Here is a 20579-nt window from a genome sequence, read left to right on the forward strand (position 1 = left end):
CTGCGCTACTGTCGCTCGCTCTGGTGGAGTCGACGGGGAGCGCGTTCGGGGATCAATATATCGCGTCTTAACGAGATGCGATATATCGATTCCCGATAGATCGATTACTACCCACCGATCCGGCGGGTAGTGAAGACGTACCCTTAATAACTCCACCTCCACAAGAGGCATAGCACTTAGGTCGACGTAGTTAGGTTGATGCAATATCAGTGTAGACTCTGCATGGCTTACATCGACTATTGCTGCCTTTCGGAAGCCATCCCACAATGCCCCGCTCTGACAGTTAAATCAGAGCAAGTGCTTCTGGTGAGGATGCACACTGCCAACACAAGAAGCATAGCGGGGACATGCAAAATCATTGCGGTGGCTGTACGTCAATGTAATTTAGGTGGACTTAATTTTGTAGTGTAGACTTGTGGGGAAATAGAACAGGGGGGCCTTCTTTTTAATAGCCAGAGCGGTGAATCTGAAGGCCCCGAAATAAACCCTCTAGCAGAGATCTGTTATGCTGACGGCCTTTATGCAGAGTAAAACAGGCCTTAGCATGAGCAAGACTGAACAACACAGTTCTCTGCCAAACTTGGTCAAGGGTAATGACCAGAGGAGGGGGGAAAGGAAAAACCCAGAATAATGCTAAAAGCTATAGCAAAAAAACTGCTTTAGCAACATAATAACCGCAAGTTTATGAAACCGCTCGAAAAATAGAATATCCGCTTACATTAAGAAATTGCTTTTGCAAAAGAGTTAATCATTCTTGCAGTTATAAGCTATCTGCAAACATTTTCCAATTCCAGTATCTGCAAATTAACCAATCATAGACCTTCTTTTAGTGTCCTATAACCACCACCCCCTTAACCCTTCACCAAAACCCCCCGGAAAACAACATGTGCCTTGCCGAGAAATGTACCCAAACTGGTGTCAAGTACCACCCCTGGGGAAAACCGCCAAGCGCCCCTCTACCCAAATAAACACCCACTTCTCGGAAAATAATGAGGAAGGTACCAGGAGGGGGGGGAGTGACCCCAACCCCAGTTTCTTACAGTTTCTTAACTCATGACTGACCCCATCCCCAGTTTCCTAACTCATGACTAACCCCAACCCCAGTTTCTTAACTCATGACGTATTGTTTGTACTTTGCTTGCGGTTTAATGAAATAAAAACCCGCCTGCAAGCGGTGCTCGGGGTGTCAGTTTTCGAACTGCACCCCAAATGCGTTTGGTACGTATTGTAATAAAGGCCTCAGGCTCTGAGTCTGTGAACTAAAATCAGTAGTGGGTGATTCTTTCCACGACAGACTTGACCTGAGCTTTTAAGTGTTAAGGCTTCAATATACAAGGCCAATCAACAAAAGGATGTGCACCCCTTATAATTCTGAGCAGAATTTGGCCAATGGACAGTGTGAGAGACAATTTGGGTGAATCTGTAAAATTTATGAATTCTGTTTGAGATTATGAAATCTGTGAATATATCTTTACTATCCTGCAAATTCCATTTTGAATATGCTTCCCCTTTGCCTTCTCTGTTGTCTATTTTCCTCCAGGTTGGGTTGAAATTCCAGAGGCTGGTGGGAAAAGGTTATGGAAACAGGGTTGTTGATTAAAGCTCTCTCCCATCAAACTGGAATAGCTGTAAACAATAGACTGACCCCCCAACCAGGAGAACTGGTTCAACAGGGCAGAGGTTGCTTGGAAAGGAAGTCACCTGGTAAGTGTGTCTGGTCATCTGAGGAGGCTGATCAGGAAGTCACCTGACAGAGGGGTGGAAGGGTAGAAACTGCTCTTTTTTGCCTTCTTTTTCTGCTGTATCTCACCAGCTCAAGCTGAGAGAAGATGCAAGTAGGATCATGAAAAGGCAAGGGAAACTCTGCCTTCCTGAACACAGTTGGATTCCCAAGGTGAGATAACAAAGAAATTCTGTTTAAGATGTTTGTTGTTTTCTAAATGATCTGTACTCTGTGCTTTATCTGTTAAATAAAAGAGCAATGGTGTTAGAATCCTGTGCTAAGTCTGTCTGTGAATATTATATGCTACACTTAACATTTGCCTTCTGAGAGAGCTAAATAGTAAACCAGAAGGCTCATGCCTTTTGGGTGCAGTTCTGTGAGAGATTGTGTCTAAGCTACTGTGGTATCTTAGGGGGTCAGCACTGGATCTGGGGTCCCAAGGCAGGTGGGATCTAGCCTAGCAGATGATGGTTTCAATTGAATTGTTCCTATTATTGAGCTGATTTCCAGTGCATAAGAAGAGAAGGGATTATAAATGTAGAGGATATCTGGAATCAGGAGGAAATACGTTTGCAAATTTATTTTAATGAAAATTAAAATAACTTTTTAATAATATATCAGTAAGAATATTTTATCAAAAGAGTAGTTAAATATTTTTGTGTTCACACATGTTCAAAGGAGAAATGGCTTTAATTGTGCCCCTGTAAGCGGACACATCTCACAAAGAATGTGATAGACATACGGGCTTGTATGTCTATATGTATGTGAGAGACAGAGGGAGAGAACAAGATGCTTCCATAGTAATATCAGAACAAATAAAAGATTCAACTCAGGAAATATTAGTTATCAGAACTAAAATTACTGTTATCATAAAAGGGTTGGTTTCACCTTTTTATGATAACATAAAACGGGAGGGAGGTACCTAACTACCACTTTAGGTGCCTAATTCCAAATGTTAGATTCTCATAAACCCCTCTCTGCTGCTATCTAACCTTGTAGGCACAAAGAACAGGAGTACTTGTGGAACCTTAGAGATTAACAAATTTATTTGAGCATAAGCTTTCATGGGCTACAGCCCACTTCACCTACACTTTTAATTTCTGCTGCTAGATATGCACACAGCCACCTCAGACCTGACCACATTGGCACTTAATGATACACATAGGGCACAGCCTAACCAATATCTTATGTGGGGGGATGATCCCGTAGACCTGCTCAGAGGCCACCTTAGCGCACATCTACAGATTCAGTCCCTCACAGACCAGGAATTGAGGTGTCCCCCTTCCCCTTCTATCCAGTAGCCCAGAGCACTTATCCACAATGTGGGAGACCTGGATTCCAATCTTTACTCTGCTTAATGTGGAGCAGAAATGTGAACCCAGGTCTCCCACTTCCCAGGTGATTGCCTTAACCCCTAGGGGTATTCTGGGGCTGCTCATGCACTCAGTTTCATCCAGATGGATCTTTTCCATAGTGTATAACATAGTCAAACATTCATTGGGCCAGAGAGAAGGAACAAGCAAATGATTGATTTTACATCTCAGTGGTTACAGCAGGAACATCAGAGACCCAAGTTCAAGTCCCTGCCCCAATGATTATTTTAAGTATTATATACAAAGTGGAACAACCACCATCACCTTCTCCATTTTTCTTATAAAAGGGTTGACCTAACTTAAATGCCTAACACCAGGAGAGGGTTCACAGCCCAGACTTAGGCAGCTATCTTCCTTAGAAGAGCAGGATATAAGCCACACACCTCTCTTCAGCCTTTCCTACTGACTAGGTTATGTGGCTCCCCCCTGAGTGTCCTGGCTTCTGTGAATCCCATTTTTAGCTGCCTAACTCTCCCCACACATTCTATAGGAAGCCTGGGCACCTAATTCAGGGTTGTGAATTCCACTTGGTGGAATTCATTGATCTCATCCCAAGTACTTAGCAAAGCCAGTTTATAATATGATTACTATTTAACAAATATCATTTTATTTCTGTATGTTCTTTTCCACGGTATTTTTTAAATGTGTATTCTTCATATACCCTGAGTCAGACTGCTATATCTGGGGATCTTTTTCTTGAAGTACTAAGATGATCTTGAGAAAATGTTATTTGTCTCATTTCAGTGTGGAAGAAGATAAAGAGAGAGGAGCAGACTGCATGGCTGTAAATCTAACTGCAGAACATGTGGGACCCCCAAATTGTCCTGCTACAATCTGGTGGGAGGGCACTAAAAGAGTGGGATGGCAAGAGCAATGAATTTTTTAGTGCATCATCTTTTTTTGCAGTGCAGTTGTGAAAATCTTTCATATTCTCGTCATACCTCACATCTCCTCAGTTTTCACGAGCATGCTACTCATGAGACATCACCTACAGAGATACATATATTAATTTATAACTACAGCAAAAAGTTTAGTTGCTATCAAAGAATGTGAGGGAGGTAAGGCACATACCTGTTTTCTCCCCTGATGATACAGTGAACACTTATAAACCTGAAATAATGTTTAGAGAAGCTGATAAATATATTACAGGAAATATGTCTTGGTTCATGACATATCCCACATATCTTGCTTGCTTACCATTCACATTTCTTACTAAATATTTGAAAAAAAATGGTAAAGAATGTTGTTTATTGTGAAAAATTAATACAACATTCATCCAGTAAAAGAAACAGAAACAAGTGCCGTTTATTCTTTTTTTTTTTTTAATTGTGTCAATGGCCACTATTAGTGGGACTACTACTAGTAGACGTAAATTTACTCACATAGAATCATAGAATATTAGGGTTGGAAGAGACCTCAGGAGATCATCTAGTCCAACCCCGCCCCCACCCCGCCCCGCCCCGCCCCCGCTCAAAGTAGGACCAACACCAACTAAATCATCCCAGCCAGGGATGTGTGAGTATTTGCAGGAGCAAGACTGCATTTTGGAACATGATCACAATGAATGGATATGTACTATCACTTTTACACCGCTTTGGAATCCAGCTTCATAAAGATAACAATGTTTGGGTTGTAGTGAGTATAAATTTGGGTCTGACCCTGGAATTGCCTTGTGCAGGACATTAGTTTGTGTCAGTTTTGTGTGTAGAAGGACAAACAAGATCAAAGATCAAACAAGACAAACAGATCAGGCTCCAGGGAGTCTTTTAATAATTTTTCCTCCAGTTGCAAGGGGGAAGGAAGTAAATGCATACTTATACTTTGAACCCACATAGAATATTTAGGGTTGTGTAATGGGGTCTACATAGCCCCACAAAAACATAGGCACGCAGGGTGGAGAACTCTCCCTGTCTGCAGACAGTAATACTAGGCCTATCGTGGCTCAGCTGAGAGAAATGTCAATTGTGGAGCGACATGCCCCAGCTGGTGCAGCTAATGCTGCTGAGCCAAAGTATAAAGAGAGAAAAATAGAAAGCAACCGTGTAAAAGAGTTTGGGAGTTCAAGGGACCAACACTTCTCTGCCAGAGGTGCTAGCAATAGGCCACCTCTGAGCTACTTGAACCTCCTGGAGTACAAGGGAGGAAGCTGGGGATGAAAGCCCGAGGACAAAGGGTTTTCTTTTGGACTCACTGATGTTATGTTTATAGATTCTGCCCCCCTTTTTTAAATTTAATTTAAGCCCACTGCCTGGGCCAAGAACTGACCCAGGTGAGGTGGTATCCTTAGCTACTGACAGGTAGTGATTTTGGGCTTGTATTTCTTTGAAGTTCAGATGAAATAATGCAATAGCAATTTAGGATACCGTGAATAGACATTCCATTGTTATAATTAATATTTTGGCAAATTTAGGGGGCTTTATGTCAAAGGTGATAATGTCCCTTAGAAACTTACAATTTCTCTAAGGTGCTGGAGAAACTGGAATTTATGTCAACTCAAAAAAGTTATCATGCATCATGAAGTGAATGCACAATTCCTCTCTTATGTTGCTTTGTTTAGGGTTTGCACTAATTTTAAAATAAAGTCTCTCTCTCTCTCTCTCTCACTCTCTGCAAACTCTTCACTAGTGGTAGCAGAAGATGCTCAAGCAGCCTTTTTGCAGTGATGATGGTGGATACTCAATGGACAGTTGACGGACTATTTGCAAGCTGACAGCCGGCACTGAAAACTTGAGTCATTGGCCTTTTGACTGGTGAGTGGGACAATGGCTTCAGCCAACAGTCCAAATTAGCTGAAGAGGGAAAGTGTTATTGGAATGGTCAATCCTAATGGTAAGACTAGTATCCAGAGAAGACTTTTTTATGTTTTTAATCCTTAAAAACATTCCAAATCTTTCTAGGCACTTCTAAGGCACTGACACCTTGGTATCTAAGCACCAGCCAACTTGCCGAGGAGCAACAGTATATGTATGTCTACTTGGAAATGCCGATCCGCTTTATTAGAAGCCTTCATCTGGTCTCTACTGGTTTTTATTTCTAGTCTATATAGGCTCTTTTATGCTGCCTTATCCCTTGAGCACCTTCTAGCAGTGCACTTAGTGACATGACTACCATCTGTCAAGTGTGGTTCTCTTTCTCTCCTCTCTTTCCCCAGGGGTAGACTTGTGTGTGAAGTAGTGGTTTGGCGGTTGTTGTTGTTGTTATGGTAGGATTTTGAACTTCTTGGCCTATTGACTTTTCATGCTTTGTTTGAGGACCAGTAGCCCCCCAAATCATCAGACTATTAGATTGGTTGCACTGTTCCAAATCCTAGATCAATCTGTTGAAAAACAGGAGCTTAAATTTGACTTGGATAGGCTGTGCTGGGTGATCAGCACTGTGGCAATTCAAGCAACTTATTCAGGTGTCTAAGTCTGGATTTAGGAGCCTGACCATTACGCTCCTATTTTTGAAAATCTTGGCCCCAAGGCCTGGTCTACCCTTAAAATTTAGGCTGTGAAAACTCTGCATCACTGAGTGCCATAACTGTGTAGCTGCCTCTAGGGGGATGCTTCTGTCTCTCTAGTTACTGTCAATTTGAGGATGTGGTGTTCCGACAGTGACTGCAGGGAAAAAACCCTTCTGTCATTGTAGGCTCCATCTACAATGTGGGGTTATGCCAGCATGGCTACAGTGCCATAATTATCCTGCTGTGGTTCCTGGAGTGTAGCTATGGCCTCAGCTACTGATTGGGACTAGTTGGAACTAGCTAAACATTTTCAGCTAGAATTTTGTCTATGGTGTGAGAACACACAAAATAGAAAACTGAATAGTGCCCCAGTCTGGAGTGTATTCAACACAAAGCATCTCATTGCATTTTTTTAATTCCAGGTTTCCTATAAAAGTGAAGCAACTATTACAAGTTGAATATAATGTATCATTTACTGTCAAATTTGTTACTGATAACTAGCATGATCGATCTATGTCTGAGGAGTTCTCCAATAGTATTGTATGTGTAAAAATCCAGAGTATAGAGCTGTTATGCCTAATAAAACTTTTGTAGCTAAACAAAAGTGTGTAGATGTGCACTGTATTACTACTTATGAAAAAAGACATCCTCCAACTGGCCATTGACCCAGGTCTGATGTTCAAATTTTACCCATAATGAACCTTGACAACTTGTTTGTTCTTTCAATTATACCTTAAATGCATGAATTAGACACTGATTATGAAAATGAGAAATACACTTGGAATAGTCAAATCACAGATCCTGGAATCTCTCTTCATATTTAGAGGTCAAGAAATAAAGCCATTTCTTAAGTAGTCAAGATATTTCTTTCCTATAATTACGTTTATTTTAAATCCTTGCTTCCAGGCACAACTGTCAGAGCTGATAAAGTATTCTATTTGTTGGTACCACCAAAACGTGTGCAAGCATTGACAAGGTAAGACCTTAAAACTAATTACTCCAACACCAGAAACAATTAAATTGCAATGATAGTCAGTCGTATCACTGAAGGGTTCATTTTTCAGCTCTTCTAAACTCACCACTGGAAGGTCAACAGGACTGAATGAAAAGTGCTTCAATGTTGGAATGATGCATTCTGGCTGTCCTGATCTAGTGATACTATACTCAATAGAGATTGACGTACTTCAAGGATATTAACAGATTAAATTAATGGCCATGCAACAAATCCCTAGTTACACCCATACTTAAATTTTAAAGGAACAAGAAGTGTAGGTACAGTGATAATTCTTTCATTCTAAAACCATCTGTATGTTAGCAATAATTTCCATTTTATATAAATAAATATTCTTGCCAGATAAAATAACAAGGCCTATAATGGGAACAGAAAAATCCCAGTTCATTATCTAGCTATCTACTCTATTTGTTTCAATATTGTATTTATAGGCGTCCACTATGTCTCTATGACAGCTCTTGGGAACCTTCACCCTCAAGTCAAAGAGACAGACATCACATTTTGTGTTTACTTCTTGTGGAAAGTTCTCAGGTACCACTGTGATGGGGAGCATTAAAATGACGTAGCGAGACAGATCGTCTTTCTGACAAATCAAAGTATGAATAAGAATTGGAAAGATATTTGCAAAGATTTTGGCCCACTATTCACTCATCTGAACTTACAAATGTGGGACCAGATTCAGTACCTGGCTTCTGTAGAACCCAAGCTCCTGGGTGCTGGCAACAGAAGGTCTGTCTAGAATACAGATGAAGTGATGTAACCTTCCACCAGGAGCTTGCTGATGTAGCTCGGAAAGTGGGTGAGTCTTTTCAGAATAAAGATGGACCAAGGTACTTGGCAAATGTGTATGTTCAGCCCTGTACAGAGACCTAATGTTGGCCTTGGCCTTTCCAGGTCATCATGATGTTGCCTGCCCTCACTGAGATGAATATTTCCTTTAGCACCACTATCGGTGGGCAAAAACAATGAGAAGTCCTTGTGGCACCTTAGAGACTAACAAATTTATTTGGGCATAAGCTTTCATGGGCTATAACCCACTTTATCAGATGCATGGAGTGGAAAATACAGTAGGCAGGTATAAATATACAGCACATGAAAAGATGGGAGTTGCCTTACCAAGTGGGGGATCAGTGTTAACGAGACCAATTCAATTAGGGTGGAAGTGGCCCATTCCCAACTGTTGACAAGAAGGGGTGAGTATTAACAGAGGGAAAATTATTTTTTGTAGTGACCCAGCCACTCCCAATCTGTATTCAGGCCTAATTTGATGGTGTCACATTTGCAAATTCCAGTTCTGCAGTTTTTCATTGAAGTGTGTTTTTGAAGTTTTTTTTGTTGAAGACTGGCGACTTTTAAGTCTGTTCTTGAGTGTCCAGGGAGACTGAAGTGCTCTCCTACTGGTTCTTTAATGTTACAATTCTTAATGTCTGATTTGTGTCCATTTATTCTTTTGGACAGTAAAGACTGTCTGGTTTGGCCAAAGTAGATGGCAGAAGGGCATTGCTGGCACATGATGGCATATATCACATTGGTAGATGTGCAGGTGAATGAGCCCTTGATGGTGTGGCTGATGTGACTGGGACCTAAGGATGGTGTCCATTGAATAGATATGCGGACAGAATTGGCAACAGGGTTTGTGGGCAGACAGAGTGCCAGTTGCCACCTGTCGTATCCCTTTAATGTAATACGTAAATGTGGATTGTGACTTATTGGGAAGGGCAGGGAATACTGCAGATACTGAGGCAATGATGTCTTGTTATGTAAAGTACACCTGGAAAGTTTTAAGGGCAACCTCTGTACCATGGGATCCTGCAACTGTTCTTCAAAGGAACTGGAGATGCAATTTCTTTTTCAGTAACTGTAGTAAATGTAGCTTGTAATAATGAATACAAGGATGTGGGTGGGTAGGAAGCTTTGCTTGCCCCTTACTAAAGACCTATTTTTGCCTGATATAGTGCATAAATTATTCAAGAGCATCTAATCTTTTAGAAAACGTTACCCATGTAATGCTATTAACTGTGGTGTCATTTTTAGGATTATCTGCTGCCTAGGTGCCAGCTGTGTAAGTTAAGACACTCAAGATGAGTTTTAATTTAGATTTCTAGCTTCCAAAACAGCTTTTTTTAAAAATGTTCATTCATGAAGTGATGTTCTCTGCCAGTTTATTCCATTTACTCTATGTTTTACAGCTTTCGGATTTGGGGATGTGTTTTTTCAGGGTGTCATTTTAAAAAGTTCTTGGTATGAGTAAAATGCACCCTCCGTGTTAGTATTTTGCAGAATTGGGATAAAATCCATGCAAATTCATGCATCATGAATCCCAGGGAATTTCTTTAAATAGTGCATGCTGATTGGTGCAATCTGGTGAATTTCAAAAGCTAAACTCATTCTTCAAAAGTATTTCTAATACAAATAAATTGTGCTCATATGTATAGGTCCAATTCCTTAAGGATGCTTGCAACAGAAGCAAAGCCCCCCAAATGGTGTGCATGTCTCTATTTCTTGTGATAGCATCCCATTGTGTGCTGAGCTATCATAAGCTAACCAACTCCATTTTCACATAAGTTATGTCTACAAGGAGCACTGATATTTTTTCTTCTTCTGGGTCTAACATGAAAATTGGCTTTTATTAGCCCTGCAGCAAAATATAAAACTGACTCTGATTAAAATCAATTTAGCAACCAGAAATTATTTCATTTGGATTTATAGTTAGTAGGAAATCAAAAAGGTTGCCTTAATGACATTGTTCTGCACATATTTTTGGGCCCAATTCTGCTTTCCATTACACTGGCATAAATCCTGAAGAGTTGTGGACACCAGTAAAACTAAAATCAGAATTTGGCCCCCTGCCTTCATGCTGACTGAAAAGAGACCACAACAATGCAAGATGCTTACTTATTTATAGGTAAGTTCTGTCAATTCATTCTGACTTTTGATTTAATATGTCATCTGTGCCACTTTCTCCCCTTTCTCAACTTCATGCATGCTCTTGACAAATAATGATGTGCCTGCCATAATTCTTGTGTATCTTATACAGATTTTCTAACTCCTCTGTTACTGCCTCAGGGTTGGCTAGACTGATGTTGCAGATCATGGGCTTGATCCATTGAAGTCAATGGGTCTCACTGACTTAATTGGGTTTTGGATCAGGACCCTTGTGAACTTAGTGAAGCTGAACTCTCACTGGCTCAAGATATGCAGCTCAATAAAAACTTCATGGCTCTGTCTCCAGCTTCTGATCCATAAACCAAGTCTACCCTCATCTAAGGGCCATAGTATGTATATGTCCAAAGTGTTGTTGCCTGTTCCTACCTTGCGACAGCTTTGCCTCACAAGCTTTGGTAAGGTGACTGAAATGAAAGCATAAGAGGAAGAAAGGGCTTATCTTAGTGTGTCATTCTGTCACGTTATACCTGCTCATCATGATCCAGGAGAAAATGACTGGCTTCATAGTCTGTCTGCAGTTGTATCATCCATAAATCTCAAATGTGAATCTTAGACACAAAATTTCAGTCATTGAGAAATTCTTATTTTACCAATTCAGAAAAAGTAACAGTTCAAATCTTGAACCCCGTCAGAGAAAAGACAAAAAATGGTTAAACTATTTCAAGTTAAATTACTATATAACTACATGTTAAAGCAGTTTTGCATTGCAAAAATAAATCAAACTATCATATAACCTACATTCATTAAGCTCAGTAGGGAGACTCACTAAATTAATTCTAATGGAGTCTGTTTCAAATCACAGCTCTTACCTTCTGTTTCTAATTATTGGATGCTAAAGCTAGCCCAGATCAACAGTCTTCTTCTGACATTAAAGATTTAACCTGTTCATAACTGTTTGTCCACAAGACTTGATTACAAAAGCAAACTGCATTGCATACTGGGCAAACATTTAAAAAATTAGCACGGGGAAATCCTCACATCTTTCTCCCAGAAAGATATGTGCATACAGTGTTTGCACTCCAAAGGATGCACATGCTCAAATGGGGGGGGGGAGTGTGGAGGAGCAAAAGGGAATGGACATAAGACCCATCCCCAAGCAGCTGATGTAGAGGCTTACTAAGAAGAACTTCTGAGGTGAGGTGCAAAATATTTATCAATGGACTAAACACCCTGCAACTGGATATGAGGTAAAACAGTGAAGGTCATAAATAATATTACATAGGGCTTTCAAGAAAAATCATTAGACAAAACATTACACAAAATCAATACAAACAATTCAATCTGGAAATATATATAGCAATGTGGGACGGAAAGTGGAAAGCAGAAACACTACTTTGTGTTCAATTAAAGTGGGTACATAGTGGGGAAGGAGTAGAGGGCGATCCTTTTTTCTTGGCCTATTTTTGGGTGGCTCTGAGGCCGGCTGACAATGTCCTCTCCAGCCAGCCATGATGACAAAAGGCAATGGATTCTGTTACAAGAGTTCTCGTGGAGGCTGTTGCGGTCTCAGTGAGTTGAAAGATATCGTGCCTGTTGAGAGAGAGATTGTGCCACTCTAGGTTTTAGGTCCGCAGATGACTAAGGAAGTCTCCTGTGGTAGTCAATGTGTCCCCTACAGTCAGAGCACTAGCAGTGCCACTCTGTCATGGCACTGGTACAAGAACAATCAAACTTCTGTTTGGAATCTACCAACTGTTTTCTGCATGCACACTCCGCATGCTCCTCTCATTTCAATGAGGGACTGAAAAATCAGGTCACTAGAGTTCCCCTGACATCTTCAGAATGGAGTGGAAATGCTGCTGGTATTTTGGCAGGTTCTGCAGCCACAGGAGGCTCGCAGACTACTGATGATGATGGTAGCTCAATCTGAGGCACAGAGCTGCCAGATGGTAATATGTTAACCAGGGGAAGATAATAGGAATCTGAACTAAGGTCAACAGGGCCTGTGAAGGATCAGTTAGTGAAGGACTCTCAGGATGGTGAGGTGGTGGGCATTAACTTAAAATGACTGGGGTTTCTGGAACATTAACCTCAGTTTGTTTCCTGTCTTCTCTCTCTCTTTTAAAATGCTTGGGGACTGTGGATATATTTGTGATATTAGAATGAGCAATAATTACTTTTAGCCTTCACTTCAGTCTAATGCAGTTGTTTATCTGGGAATATGTCTCTTGTGTGAATAAAGGGAATGGAAAATACAGGTTTTATTAGGCATCCTAGTAGCCAGTGGCAGTAGCTAAACAGGTAAAACAACAGTGGTGACAGAATGGGTATGAAATATATGAAGAGTAATCTGGAATGTATGCCTGGCGGGCAGGCGGGGGTGGGGGGTAGGAAGAAGAAAATTTTATCTGCTAGCTTCTTAAAAATGACAAGAAAGGCCTGATCATGGGCCAGATTCAGAGAGTTGTTGGGTAACCCTGAAAGCATCCAACCACTTCATTGTTAGGTAACACTTAATTGGACTGTGGTAGTAACTGTGGATAGTGATTAGAATGGGATAACTTACTAGAGATGGGATTTTCACAGGAGCCTGAGGGAATTAACAGCCCCAATCATGCTGAATTCCAATGGGAGCTGGGTGTCTAACTTCCTTTGGCTCCTTTGCAAATCCCAGCCTTGATGTCTCTAGCACACACAACTGCCTTCCTGAAATGTAGTAGGGTTATGGATCAACTCAAGGCCCTACAGACTTGGGCCAGATCCTCATCTGATGTGAACTGGCACATTGCAGTGACTTTGCTGTATCTAGGCTAATTTACTGAGGATCTGACCTATTGTTCTCATTTTATCACTAGAAAACCAATCTTGCAAGATGTGAGTTTACTTCAGTGAGTGATCAGCACCTCACCGAAGGCACCTAGCACTCTGCTGTGGGGATGGGCAAACTGAATTGGGTAGGATAAGAAAGGGCCTGACTTTCAACCCAGATCTCCAACTAAACTGAACCTTAACATTTTTAAGGGAGTTGCTGGTGAGAGACAGAGGCATCACAGTTCTTCCTCATAGCCCTCAGAGTACAACATAGTTTTACTTTCCATAAATCTCATGTTTTAACTAATAAAAACAACATTCATTCTTAATTTATTGATGAGATTAAAAATAAAATATTCATCAGAATCTAAATGAAATCTGTTATTACACATTTTAAAATGAATTCTCCCTTGGTTCAACACTTGCTGAGAAATGAAAGCAGTTGAAGGCATTCTGGAGCCATCAGGCTCACAGTCTCAGGCAGGAGGATGTAAGTGTTTCCCGACGTTTGACATTAAAGCTGTCAATTTGCCTTGCTGGCCATTGATCCATATCAAAATTTAGTAACAGAACACAACAGGACATAGATTTTCATCTTCCAGAATGGAACAGTCATTTTTCCTGCCTTCCACATCCTCCTGATTGCCTGTTTCACCTCCTTCCTTACTCTTCTTTTTTACCTTCTCTCTTAGCTCAGCTCAACAGAGCCCCTATGGCTAAATAAGTGGTGTCTCTGAAATGGGTCCTGTTCAGCCTTTCAGCCAGAAAGATGGTGAGTGTAACATGGGGCCTTGAGGTGAATGGCTCCTGCTGCTGATTGGTTCCATTCTAGGTTTTTAAGTGACAGCAGCTGGTTCTTACAGATACGAAGGGCTTATTTATTGAGGCTTCTAAGCATAGTGTAAACTCTGTGGTTCTTTCTGATTCACTAGCTCCCAGCTAATGTCTAGTTGTTCAGTGTCATTTCACAGGGTCTTCCTAACCCTTGGTTAGATTAACCAGTTACGGAATGGACTGCTGACTACCCTTCCCGGTTTGTGATATCTCATGTCATTCACAAACTGCTAGCAGCAAGCATACTGTAGCTGAATTAAGTTTATATGTTCTTAACATTAGCATTATTGAATGTGTGGCTTAATAAAAAACTAACAGCATAATGACCTCCAAAGATAACCTAAATTCAATGTCACTCCCAGTAGAAAGTACCGAATCATAGACAGTACAACAGATTAACTAACTTCTGTACAGTATGTTTGAGCCAGAGGCTTTTGAGCATGTAAACTCCCTGAATGAAAAATTAATTAACATGCAAAATTGCAATGTGAACGCAAAAGGAAAGTTGAGACCTCTTTGAAAATCTGGCATTAAAGATCTCAAGTTGTTCCTGTAGCTTGACATGATTGATTGTACATCAATGTTATGACAATAGCTACCCAACCTTTTTGACATCCATTGACATGGTTTTCCTTATGAAGGATTACTCAGCAGAGAACTTTCAGTTGTATGCTAGGCACTTCCAACCCACCCCCTTACAAAGACTGACCTGCTAATGACTTCTGATGATACTATTCATCAGGTGAGGGAACACTCCAATGGTCATGTTAATTGGCACAAGCTACCTGAAAAGACCCCCTTGTACGGCTATTAAGAACCAGTGAGATGAGGGAAATGCAAAGCTCCAAATTAATTATTTCCAATCCCTGGTGAGTTGCTTCTCTTGCAGATTGTTTGCCTCGATGATCTCAATATTGAAAGCACATTAAACAGGTGATAAGAAGGTACACTTTGTATGGACAGTCACCCACACTGGAACTCTGACAATCAACCCAAGAATGTGAACAATCAAACTAAAGCATCTTTCATCTTTTAAAATACTTCATGTTTTTTTTATATCTGATTTGATTTAGAATGATTAACACAGTAAAAGGCTTCAACTGTTCTGTTTGGATGTAAAATGGATTTAATTTTCAGCACAGTTCCCAGCAGATGAGTACCCACATCACAAAAATCCCATCAGCTCAGTTCATCTGACACTAATTGGCAACCTTGTTGGAAGCTTCAACAGAGAAACCCCGGATTGGGTCGGAATGAAGACTGATTTATACTCTCACCCCTGGAGGTGTTTTCTTTGGATCAGAGGTGAAATGCACCAGTTGAGTGATGGGGGAACCCTGCACTGCTACTGTGGCTGTTATATCTTCTCCATGTACAAACAGGATTTTTGTCATCGGGTCTATTAATTGGACACCTGGCATGAGTACAGCATGTGAACAGCTAAAATGAATCCTGTGGAAATCGTTAATCATTATAAAGATGTCAAGGGCAATATAACCTGATCATAATATATATTCTTCCCCCAACCCCCAGATAAAACCCCTAAAGATCTTCCTTTCCAGTGCAATACTGAATAATAAAATTGGTAACTAAGAAATGTAGCCATAGCAGCAGATGAGCTGCTGATTTCAGCTGCGTTGTTATGATCATGATCAGGATTTATCTTGTTAAATTAACAACATTAAAATTTATAATAAACATAAATGAAGGTGAAGAACTGAATTTATTTTTAGCATGAATTGGTGGTTGCACTTTGTTCTGAAGTCTTCTGGTGGTGATGCCTGCGACCTTCTGTTGTGATAAACAGTTCAATTAACTGCTGTCCTGAAAGTCATTTGCCACAAGAAGAGAACACTCATCTCAATCCCATCTAATTTCCATAATCCTTTTTAATACCTAATGCATAATAGAAAATAAATAAATACTTGAAACAATTTATCTAGTCACATAGCATTTTCTCCTCCTTTCCCCTTCTGCTCTCATATATTCATCTTGCAAATAAGTTTTGCAGGAATGATTTATCCTCTAGATGATTGCATCACTCTTTAATTACTTTAGAGGGAACTTAACAGAGATATGAATAATCAAATAAAAAGATAGAAACAAACTATAGGAATGGAACTATTGTTGCATGCTTGTTTTGCTAATACTTGCCAGAACTTTTGTTGATGAATATATGAATTAGAGCTCTTATTAATGGCAGTAGAAATATAAGGAAAAGATGTTCCTTAGGTACAGTAGCTGCCTCTACCAATACTAATTTATTACAGTTTTTAAACTGCTTCCTTATTGATTGATTTCTATGACCCCAGAAGACAACATCTCATTTTTTACTTTGATATGAAAAAGAGCAGTGACACAAGACCAATGACAATTCTGGACATCCTTATACCCTAGGATAAAAGAGGCATTTAAAGACGTGCATATTTCAGCTGTAATTGTCCTGATTTTCATTATCTGAAGTTGCTAAGCATCATTAACAGCAATACCCAATAAAATATTTTGAAGCATTCATTCAAGGAAGAACAATTGATTGTTTGTTTTTAATATTCCTCATTTTGTTATTTACAAAACTTGACATTTATGCTAATAAGTAATAACATTTTAAATATAATTGTAAATGCGTCAAGAAGTGTGTTTTGGTTGGTTGTGGGTATTTTTCCATTCATTATCTATCATCTGTATTTTTCTGACCATGAAGTAAACTGAAACATGAGCCAATTCTAACAACAACCTTGTCCTTGCTCTGTCAAATGATTGTGTGAAATGCCTGAATATGGTACTCTGAGCTAAAATCTCTGCAATTCAATCTATCTCCTTAATTACATGAATCAAAATCCTGGGCTATTTCCCAAACCAAAGCAAAAAAATACCCAGTTTATTGCAGTGTCATATTTACTGGTAAGTGGCTATAACTTCATTTTTCTTACAGAAAGATTTTAACTCATTTAGATTGGCTTTTTTTTAAACCTTCAGACACAGGGCCATTATTGCACCATATTGAACATTGTCAGAAGCTGCTCAGTTCACACACACGTTGATCTCAGAGTTGAGGGTGCTGAGTATCTTGCAGGAGGTGCTCATTAGCTACTTGCAGAGTCAGCCCCAATATTTTTTCTTTTAGGTTTCATTCTCATTTATACTGCAGTGAAGGATATGGGGATACTAAAAACACTTCTTAAAGTGTTAACAAGTACTGTATTTTACTATTTTGCGTGTGTGTGTGTGTGTGTGTGTGTGTGTGTGTGTGTGTGTGTTTCTTATTTGTAAGATTGTTATTCTGGAAATGCCAGACATGGACAGTACCTAGGTCTAAGGATGGTATCCATGGTTCTTCAGTTTTCGGAGGGGTTTGGAATGGAAAAAGGGCCATGGGAACTTATCTTATGACAATGGAGATACTTGGTGTTTACAATTACCTGCACTCAGTGGGGAAAACAGGACGAGGGCAGCCTTTTCAGGCTGGTGTGCAAAGAAAGCAAAACTTCCACTGGGTCTTTGGAGAATCTGATGTTTTCTGGCTGACATTCTAGTACCTTCTCCCCTTGTTACTGGAAAGGGCAAAATAAGACCTGGAGTTTCTAGGCCAAAATAATAGTTTCTTTTCTTTTTTTTTTTTTTAAGTCCTGGACCTTCAAAACCTGACCTTTGCATATTATTTCCAATTGGAATAGGTATCCTTCACCAATGTGAAGCCAAAACTATGTTTTTGCTTTTTGTGAATCCTGACAACCCGCCCGCCCCGCAAGCCCCACAAAACAAGCATTTCCAGCCATTTGTCAGCATCGCCAAATTTCTGGCATATCTCTAGCTTCTGTACTAGTTTCATAGCATATCGTCCCATCTGCTGGATCTATGCTATGTCACAATGGACTGAAGTCGGTGGGAAAGAGTACGCTGAACTATACCTGCCTTCATGGACCCAGACAAATGACTTCAATTTTAGCAAATAAAGATGATTTCACTGGAAGTTGCTTTTTGTTGTTTGCCAATAATTGACTAGTCCAACTCTTTGCCTGTAAATATTAAATGTTAGCATTTCCCACACACTAAGGCCAGATCTACACTACAGACTTATATCACTATAACTATGTCGCTCAGGGGGGTGAAAAATCCCCCCCCCAAGTGACAGTTATACCAACCTAACCCCAGGTGTGGACAGCATTATGTTGGTAGGAGAGCTTCTCCCGTCAACATAGCTACTGCCTCTCGTGGAGGTGGATTAACTACGTGGACAGGAGAAGCTCTCCTGTCGGTGTAGGAGCATCTTCCCTTAAGTGCTACAGCTGCACCGATGAAGCGTTTTAAATGTAAAGACCTGGCCTAAAGAGTCTGAAAAGGCTATAATGCAGATTTAAATAGGAAATCCAGTGCTCTTACGCTGGAATAGCCAATAAGTAGATTGATTACATATAAGTGTTGCAGTCCACCTGGCATATTTCTTTCAAACTTTCTATTTACTAATTTAAACCAACTAATTTCCCCAGGACTTCATTTTCTTTCTCACTCTTGCAACCCTGGCAAAGTCACCAGTATGTTTTTTCTGTACTCCAGGAGCTTCAGATACCAGTGTAACAAGCATAGCATAAATGTCTATAGAGACAGTTTGAGTTAGTGCACCCCATGACAGTGTTGTGAGATCATAGAGTGTAAATGTAAAGTTTCTATGCTATTCAGTGCTGGTAAACTCAACTTGGTTATACTACGTGATGGGTTGGATCACAGAAACCCCTTTGGGACTGGTTTCAGAGTGGTAGCCATGTTAGTCTTTATCTGCAAAAACAACAAGGAGTCCTTGTGCCACCTTAGAGACTAGCACATTTATTTGGGATAAGCTTTCATGGGCTAAAACCCACTTCATCAGATGCATAGAGTAGAAAATACAATAGGCTGGTATAAATATACAGCACATGAAAAAATGTGAGTTGCCTTACCAAGTGTGAGGTCAGTTTAATGAGACAATTCAGTGAACAGCAGGATACCAAGGGAGGAAAAATAACTTTTGAAGTGGTAATGAAAGTGGCCCATTTCAGACAGCTGACAAGAAGGTGTGAGTAACAGTAGAGGGAAATTAGTATTGGGGAAATTAGGTTTAGGTTTTGTAATGTCCCAGCCACTCCCAATGTTTATTCAGGCCTAATCTGATGGTGTCCAGTTCTGCAGTTTCATGTTGGGAGTCTGTTTTTGAAGTTTTTTTTTGTTGAGCATTGCCACTTTTAGGTCTGTTACTGAGTGACCAGAGAGATTGAAGTGTTCTCCTACTGGTTTTTGAATGTTATGATTCCTGATGTCAGATTTGTGTCCATTAATTCTTTTGCATAGAGACTGTCCGGTTTGGCCAATGTACATGGCAGAAGGGCATTGCTGGCACATGATAGCATATATCACATTGGTAGATGTGCAGGTGAACGAGCCCCTCATGATGTGGCTGATGTGGTTAGGTCCTATGGTGGTGTCCCTTGAATAGATGTGGATAGAGTTGGCACCGGGGTTTGTTGCAGGGTTTGGTTCCTGGGTTAGTGTTTTTGTTGTGTGATGTGTAGTTGCTGGTATTTGCTTCAGGTTGGGGGGCTGTCTATAAGTGAGGTCTGGCCTGTCCCCCAGGGTCTATGAGAGTGAGGGATCGTCCTTCAGGATAGGTGGTAGATCCTTATTGCTGTGCTGGAGAGGTTTTAATTGGGGGCTGTGGGATCCTTTGGGACTACCACCGGATGTGCCGGGACTACGTCTGAGCCCGTTTTCCCTGCCAGCTTGGGACTTCAGTACCTTTCCTTGTTTGAGTCAGACACGCTTGCCTGCTGTGAACACAGATCCATGTCTGAACCACATCCCTCACAAGCTGCAGACTTAACTGAAAACAGCTTAAGAAGTGCTCCTGTCTCCAGCACTCAGATACCCAGCTCCCAATGGGGTCCAAACCCCAAATAAATCGGTTTTACTCTGTATAAAGCTTATATAGGGTAAACTCATAAATTGTTCGCCCTCTATAACAGTGATAGAGAGATATGAGACATATGCACAGCTGCCCCCCCCCCCCCCCCGGTATCAATACTTACTCTGGGTTAATTAGTAAGTAAAAAGTGATTTTTATTAAATATAAAAAGTAGGATTTAAGTGGCTCCAAGTAATGACAGAACAAAGTAAATTACCAAGCAAAATAAAACAAAAACCACACAAGTCTAAGCCTAATACAGTAGGAAGCAAAATGCAGATAAATCTCACCCTCAGAGGTGTTCCAATAAGCTTCTTTGACAGACTAGCCTCCTTCTAGTCTGGGACCAATCCTTTCCCCAGTACAGTCCTTGTTCCAGCTCAGGTGATAGCTAGGGGATTTCTCATGACTTGCAGCCCCCTTTGTTCTGTTCCACCCTCTTATATATATTTTGCACAAGGCGGGAATCCTTTGTCCCTCTGGGTTCCCACCCCTCCTTCTAAATGGAAAAGCACCAGGTTAAAGATGGATTCCAGTTCAGGTGACATGATCACATGTCACTG

Source organism: Chrysemys picta, chromosome 6 (assembly GCF_011386835.1).
Source record: "Chrysemys picta bellii isolate R12L10 chromosome 6, ASM1138683v2, whole genome shotgun sequence".
NCBI classification, from domain to species: Eukaryota; Metazoa; Chordata; order Testudines; family Emydidae; genus Chrysemys; species Chrysemys picta.